General features: G+C 36.6%; 1 long non-coding RNA gene across 1 annotated transcript; it reads right to left on the reverse strand.

The window, feature by feature from the left end:
- Nucleotides 1–873: 873 nt before the first annotated feature.
- On the reverse strand, nt 874–3,315 carry LOC311288294. Its single transcript, XR_014626915.1, has 5 exons — nt 2,929–3,315; nt 2,252–2,473; nt 1,791–1,998; nt 1,608–1,693; nt 874–1,336 (listed from the first exon to the last, which is right to left on the reverse strand). It is a non-coding gene; the product is annotated as an uncharacterized lncRNA (long non-coding RNA).
- Nucleotides 3,316–8,350: the final 5,035 nt, after the last annotated feature.

Here is an 8,350-nt window from a genome sequence, read left to right on the forward strand (position 1 = left end):
GTGGTAACTTAAGTATTATAAAGACTAAATCACTCACGATGACTGTACTGATTATTTTATTGCTTGGCTCATCACATAACAGAGCATTCATACACCGAGTTATCACTTCCTCTTTCTGTTTACATCCACTCCCAGAACCCACATGGTCCTGGAGGTCAACTGCACCATCTGTGGTGTGGAGTGGAACTGCAGGCAAGTATAACATAAATATCAGGATACTACAAAACCCATAGCCCAATCAGTACAAACATAGTCTGAAAGTCTTAATAATTCACAAGATTTAACAAGTTGTCAAATTTGTATGATACTCGATTGTACGAGTATACAAATGTGACCAGTCACGGAAAGTAGGGACACAAGTCGGTTCTGGGGCATTTTGAGTTATTCACATATTCTGAAAGTGTAGTAAGATACAAAAAGATAGCAAAATACAGATAGCAAAATACACTCGGGCCAGATCCGGTTAGATTCTCACCTGCCGGAGATTTACCCGTCGGCCCGCTTCCTTCTGCCGCACTCGTGCCGGATGCCTGTTTACTCACTGGCCGATTCCGGTCCGAATCAATCGGCCCAGATGCGGCAGCCGTTAACTTGCCGACACTGCCGCAATCAACCCGGAATCGGGCCGTCACTAATGCGCACTGTACGCCGGAGCTGGCGCGATTCAATCTTGCCATGTTATTATGACTACCTTTATTGTTGCTTCTTGAATAACCCATGTAATCAGTTTTGTATTGATATGAAAGAAAATGATAAAGTCAATCCAAAACTTATATGTATACTAACTTTTGAATAAAATGCAAACATAAAACTTAAAACATTTTAATATTTATCCCATAATTGTTGCAAATGATATAAACCAAGGCCAGAAAATATGAAGAACATATTTATTTATAAAATTGCACATCTCAAGATACAACTTAAAAACACACAAGTCATTTAGGCAATTACAGTATTATAAAGAAATAAACTTGCATCAAAAAAGAAAAGAAAAAAAAAAAGTGCACACTGCACAGGTGTAAAGAAACACATTAAAATAATTTGAACATGAGAAACATAACATTGCACAAGTTAAGAAATATCCTAAAACACATCCTAAAGTTTTTAAAAAAACTTTAATAAAAAAAAATAAAAAAAAGTGCCTGTGTAAAAAGCGCACAAGTATGAAGGAACATCTTAAAAGCCTTCTTGAAGCCTGCTCAAAGCACGTTGTTAGATTTAGCTCTTTCCTTCCTTCCTCCATCCCTGTCAGGAGCAAGTTGTAGCAATCTTGTTATACATTTTCCCACCTCTTTATCAGTGGACATCTTGGTATGGGCATTTGTCCTCACTGCATCTGTATATAGAAAACAATAGTCAAATAGATAGTTATACTTTGTCGTGCAACACAGTGTTGATAAAAATAAATAACATGATTGTTATCAAACAAGTGCAACCTACATGATGGATTTTTTTCCCTCTAACTACAGATCAGAAAAGACAATGTTACTTAAACCCTTAGAAGAAAAAAACCCAAAACATATTCAACATATTCATATGAAAGTAGTCTTACACAACAGACAGTATAGCAGCCTCTATGTGCTGGAGTACATATAAAATCAACTTACTGACAAAAGTTCAACAAAAGCTTTCCCAGGATACACCACACAGCTTCTTTAGTGGAAAACCCACCAAGAATTCCAAAATAGATTACCTTTTTAAAACACACACACAAAACAATAACAGAGTATACACAAAAATATAATACATACAAGACAAATTGTGTGAAAAATGCAAGTGCTTGAACTTACCAACTTCTTAATTTGTTCTGGCTGATCCTTTATTTGATTTTCAAGCCTTTCCAGATCAGTTAAATCTGACAAAGGAAGGTTGAATGAACTAATGTCTGGACATTCATCACTCTGCGACTGAGCATGTTCTGTTTTTGCTGATTTTTAAGAACCATGACAAGTTGTTGCTTGATGACCTCTTGTGCTTTAAAAACTTAAGTCAGCAGTGCTGCAAAATACAAAAATAATAAATGAGCATAAACTTGAAGCTTGTTTTTTCATATAGTGTTTGGTAGGATAAAGTGTCAGTTAAATCTTAAATATTTACCCACTTTACAACCATCCAAAGAAAAACAATTAAAATAAAACAACTTAACAGTGGGCTCTTTTAAGTTTAACAGAACTCTTTATGGTTTTGTTAAAATTGTTTAGTTGCGCTTTACTTTTTAGTTGAATTAAAAGATGAAGTTGTGTATACTTACAAACACATGAAGAACTGCAACAGGTGCTGTCTCCGTCTCCAATTGCACTAGTACATGGACTTAAATTATTCCTAGAGGTGTTGGGACTTGTAATACCATATGCGTGTCTGGATGGAGTTCTCAGGGCGTCTACCATAGTCAGTGGTGGTGACGGTATTTGCGGTGCTGCAACAACTTCTGAATGATCCTGAATTCTGTCTGCATGTTTTTTCCAGTCTCTTGCTGGCAAAGAAATGATCTTCATCAGCAATGAAGCAATGATGATTATAATGGATGAATGCAATATATGTACAATTTACATACACAAGACATAGTTCACCCAAAATTAAAGTTCTATAATCTATTCCCTCATGATGTTGTTGCAGACTTTTCATTTTGGGGTTAACCACAGGGCAATTCCATGCAAAGGTCATCTTTACCATAAAAAAATAAAATAAATAAAAATAAAAATAAAAAAATAATTACCAAATGAACCATACCCTTTTTAAGTTGTCAAGTCAGGTGTGTATTATTCACGGAGTGGCTGGTATTAAATGCATTTACTGAGAATTTATATTTAAAATAGCTGGATCTAAAATAAAGTTAGCCAACTAATCACTGTTACAATTTGACATTGTGAATGTTATAAAATAACAAGAGTCCAAGTCCAACAGCATATCAAGTAGTAAAAACCTTACCTTTGTGATTGAAATCCAACGTTGAAATGTTGTCAAACTTTTGTGAAACTGGCTCTCTTAGCGGTGTACCAGTCTATGGCATGTACACCTTTATCATCCATTCAATGACCGTCGTCCAATCAGTATAGGCTACGGAAATACGTCATTCATTATGCAAGATTTGAAATTTGCCGTGCATTGTTCGAGCTCAGCTAAATGCTATAGGCTAGGCTATTTGAATATGGCATTTACCCAGTTACTTTTAAAAACCAGTGAATGACAACATTATCTGCATATGGCCATTGGATTGGAACAATTTTACAAACAAACTGTACTGTTTGTAATGAGCACATCTGCTATCACTTAGGCGAATTAGGTGGTAGGAGGATTTCTATGCAAGTAAGTTGCGCTAGCAGCTGTATGTGGTTAGCTTCTTCTTCTTCTTCTTGCTTTTTTACGGCGGATCGCAGACAGATATGTGCATTACCGCCACCTATCTAGGAAATGGACCATTGACACAACTATAACCTCTATTTACCCGCACAGAGGCTTCATAGAGTTTCATCCGGCGCTGCGTGTTCAGCTCCTCCGTCTACTCTCAGCCCCCATGACAGGTAGAAGAAGAAAAAAAAAAAAAAAAAAAAAAAAAACCTAATTTAAATGCGCTTATTTAACCCAGTATTTCCCAAATATTCTACCATTAGATTTATTATACTCCTATCTGACTTTAATACATTTTGAATAGTGAACTTAACTCCTATATTATTTAATTCCTCCTTCAACTCTTTCCTTTCAACATTATATCTCCTACAGTGCATTACTACATGCTCAACTGTTTCACTAACTTCACATGCCTCACATAAACCTGTTGGACTCTTACCTATTAAATGCAATGTACTCACCTTCTTCTTCTTCTTCTTGTTACTATTTAACGGCGGTTGGCATCCAGCTTATTGGTGCATTTCCGCCACCTTCTGCTCCGGAGTGTGAACCAGAAAATAGGTTTACAGACTAAATCCCCTTCCCCACTCACACACACACACACACACTTCCCAGTCATTCTGCAAAACAATAATAATAATTATTATTATTATTATAATCATGACAACAACAATATTTATACTTTTAACCCTCCTCAATACTACATTTCTTCATATCCTATTAAAAACCCCTATTTCTCTTAAGAAAGTCATAAGAATTCTAGTCTGAACCCTATCACTGCTCAATAGCCCTTTTAATGTAATGTTCTGAACTCCCATCTCCCTCAACTTATTCCTCATCATCTCTCTCTGAGCTCCATATCTACTACATCTCAAAACAATATGCTCTACTGACTCCTCTTCCTGGCATCCATCACATAGTCCAGTATTATGTTTCCCTATCAATTTAAGCGTTTTATTTAGTAAACAATGTCCCAATCTTAATCTAGATATCACCATTTCTTCTCTCCTATTTCCACTTCCAACCCTTGTATCTTTAACGTCCCTTTGAATTTGATATAAGTGTCTCCCTTTCCCCTCTCTATCCCAACTTTCTTGCCACTTTTGATTTATTTTCTCCCATATCACACTTTTAACCTCTGCTTTACTAATACTAACTTGCATTTCTATATTTCCCTTTGTTAATGCCCTTTTTGCTAATTTATCTGCCAATTCATTCCCCCTTATCCCTACATGTCCTGGTACCCATATAAACTTTACCTGTCTACCTTGATTTACTATTCTTGTTACTGACTGGAGTACTTCAAACAGAATATCTTGACGACTTTTGGATTTGAATGATCTTAAGCTTGTTAATACTGATGATGAATCTGAGCATACCAAAACTTTGTTCTGTCCCGTTCTTTCTACCCATCGTAATGCAATTAATATTGCCAGTATTTCCACTGTATATACCCCTAATTTATTAGATGTCCTCCTATTGATTCCTGTTCCTTTATCCGGTATCACTACCCCCAATCCTGTTGCTTCTGTCTCTGGATTCTTAGCTCCATCTGTATAGATCTGGATATATTCATTATATTTTTCCAATAACCGATTTTTGAACACTCTTTCTAAATTAATATCCTCCTGATCCTTCCTTTTTTCCTGTAACACAAACCAGTCTATCTCAGGCCAAACTATCTTCCATGGAGCAATCTCTGGATACACTATCGTGGGACTTATCCTCAAATTATACACTTCTAATTCTTTGGCTATATCATTTCCAATTCGTCCAAAATTTTCCTTTAAATTTTTCCCATACTCCCAACTTTCCTGTAATACTGCTTTAGTAAGATGAGTACTATTATGCCCTTGTAGACCAGCCCAATAATTTGCCATTAACTGTTTCCTCCTTAACTCTAGTGGTAATTCTCCCATTTCTACCTGTATGGCTGCTACAGGAGTTGTTTTAAAAGCTCCACAGCATATTCTCAGAGCCTGAGCCTGGATCACATCTAACTTTTTTAACTGAGACTTAGCTGCTGATCCAATTACTACGCTTCCATAATCTAGCACTGATCGTATTAATGCCACATATACTCTTTTCAGTGATGCTCTACTTGCTCCCCATTCTCTTTCCTGTAAACATCTCATCACATTTATTACTTTTTTCCCCTTTTCCTCCATTTTTCTGATATGATCTGCAAATGTCAATCGTGAATCCAAACTTACTCCTAAAAATTTAAAAGTTCCAGCCCTATCTAAATCTCTTCCATACATTCTTAGTTTTACGGCTTCCTGAACTCTTTTCCTAGTAAAAAAGACAGACTGTGTCTTTTCTACAGAAAATCTAAATCCCCAATCATAGCCCCACTCCACCACTTTATCAATTGCTTCCTGTATTTTCCTGACTACATAATCTATATTCCTTCCTCTCTTCCACAACGCCCCGTCATCTGCAAACAAAGACCTTCCGATGTCTTCTGGAACTCTTTCAAATATATCGTTAATCATAATAATAAAGAGTAATGGGCTTATCACACTCCCTTGTGGTGTACCATTTCCAACTATGTATTGATTTGACATGTCTGTTCCTATCCTCACTTGTATTTTCCGTCCGAAAAGAAAATCCTTTACCCAGTTAAACATTTTCCCCTCTACACCCATCTTATTCATTTTGATTAATAACCCCTCCTTCCACATCATGTCGTAGGCTTTTTCTATGTCAAAAAATACCGCTATTAAGGTCTCTTTATTTGCTTGTGCCTTTCTTATTTCCGTCTCTATTCTTACCACAGAGTCTATTGTGCTTCTTCCCTTCCTAAAACCACTCTGACAGCTAGCCAATAATCCTCTTTTTTTCAATATCATGGGTCAGTCTATCTACTATCATCCTTTCCATAATTTTGCATAAATTAGAAGTTAGAGCTATCGGTCTGTAACTAGTGGGTTTTGTTGGATCCTTACCAGGTTTCCTTATCGGAATCACTACCGCTTCTTTCCATGTATTTGGTAACTTTCCCTCCTTCCATATTTTATTATACACCTCCAACAGCTTCAACTTTGATTTTTCCCCCAGTTGTTTTAACATAATATAACAAACTTGGTCTTTACCTGGAGATGTAGGTTTTGCTGTTTTTATTGCTCTTACCATCTCTGCCATGGAAAATGGTTCGTCTATTTCATTTTTAGTATCTTCCTTTCTGTTTATTTTATGATTATGCTTATTAAATGTTTCCAATCTTCTTCTTCTTCCTTCTTCTTCCAAATTTTCAGAACTATGTACCTTTATAAATGATTTTACCATAATTTCTGCTTTCTCTTTATTAGAAACTGCTGTTTCCTCTTCAAAAGACATAACTGGATAATCCCACTGCCTCCTGTCTCCCCCCATCCTTTTAATCATTTTCCATACTTCTCCCACCGGTGTAGTTCTTCCTATTTCATCACAGAAATTTCTCCAACTCGTCCTCTTTGCTTGTCGAATTGTTCTTCTAACCACTGCCTGTGCTTTCTTATACTGAATTAAATTATTCATAGTATGTGTTCTTTTAAGCACCCTGAAAGCTTTGTTTCTGTCTCTTACCGCCTGATAACACTCTTCATTCCACCAAGGCACCAATTTTCGATTTACCCTGTTTCTCCCTTTAGGAATTGCTTCCTCTGCTGCCTTTATTATTGCTGTAGTTATCTGACTGTTAACAACATCTATACTTCCTGAAACCTCAACCCTAGTCATGGAATCATCACTCAAATTCTTAAACTTATCCCAATCAGCTTTCCCAAACTTCCACTTAGGAATTATCTCTTCTGGACCTACTTTCAATCTTTGACCCACTGAACAAAAGACAGGGTAGTGATCACTCCCCACTGTAGTAGATGTCCAAACTTCCCAATTACTATTTCCAGCCAGTGAATTAGACACTAAAGTTAAGTCCAATGCAGACTCTTTCCCTGTTGATACATTTATTCTGGTTCCTCTCCCATCATTCAAACAGACCAATTCTCTTTCATCCATCAATTCTTCGATTACCTTACCGTTAGCATCTGTATGTATATTTCCCCATATTACACTATGCGCATTGAAATCTGCACACCATATTATTTTTGGTCTATCTTGCCCTAATATCCTTAGTAGGTTGTCTATTTCCAATCTTTTACATGGTTTATAGTAATTAATAATACTAATTTCCCCTCCCCTTTCCCACATCTCCATCACTATGTACTCCTGTTCATCCCCTATCTCCAGTATTCTATATGGAATTCCCGTCTTTATGAATATAGCACATCCCCCTCCTCCCTCTCCAGTATTCCTATCTCTTCTTATTCCTGTATATCCATGTATTTTAAAATCTAAATTAGGCTTCAACCAAGTTTCTTGCGTACACACTACATCTGGCTTTTCATCCAACTCACTCAAAAAATGTTTAAATTCCTGTCCATTGGTCAATAAACTCCTGGCATTCCATTGTAATATTAGAACCATTATTGTTATTATCCAATACATGACACTTCTTGGCTTGACTGATTAGTAAGGATTTCCCTCACCTCTTCCCATGTCAGTCCTTCTAATCCTAAGTGGTTCACTGCAGCTTTGACCACCAACTGGATTTTTTCATTTTTGGATTTTACTTCTGCTGTACTATTTATTACACCTGCAATAAAAGTAACTAGTTCGATTTTTTTCACATACACTCCTTCAGAGACACTTTGTTTTTGCTCTTGAACAACCATATCTACTTCCTTGTGCGTTTTATTTTCCCTCTCTCTTGTTATTTTAACAGCTTCTGCATAAGTAATTCTTTTTTCCACTCTTATCTTTTGGATATTTGTCTCCCTTTTCATTACTTCACACCCACTAAAAGCCACATTGTGGGCTCCTCCACAATTGCAACATTTTGGAGATATCCCTGAACCACACAGTCCATAGTCATGGTCCCCTCCACATCTTGCACATCTTTTCTGCCTTTTACAGTTTTTTGCTGTGTGGCCAAACCTTTGACAATTGAAGCACCTCATTG

This window comes from Rutilus rutilus (genome assembly GCF_951802725.1).
Source record: "Rutilus rutilus genome assembly, chromosome: 3".
Lineage (NCBI taxonomy): Eukaryota > Metazoa > Chordata > Actinopteri > Cypriniformes > Leuciscidae > Rutilus > Rutilus rutilus.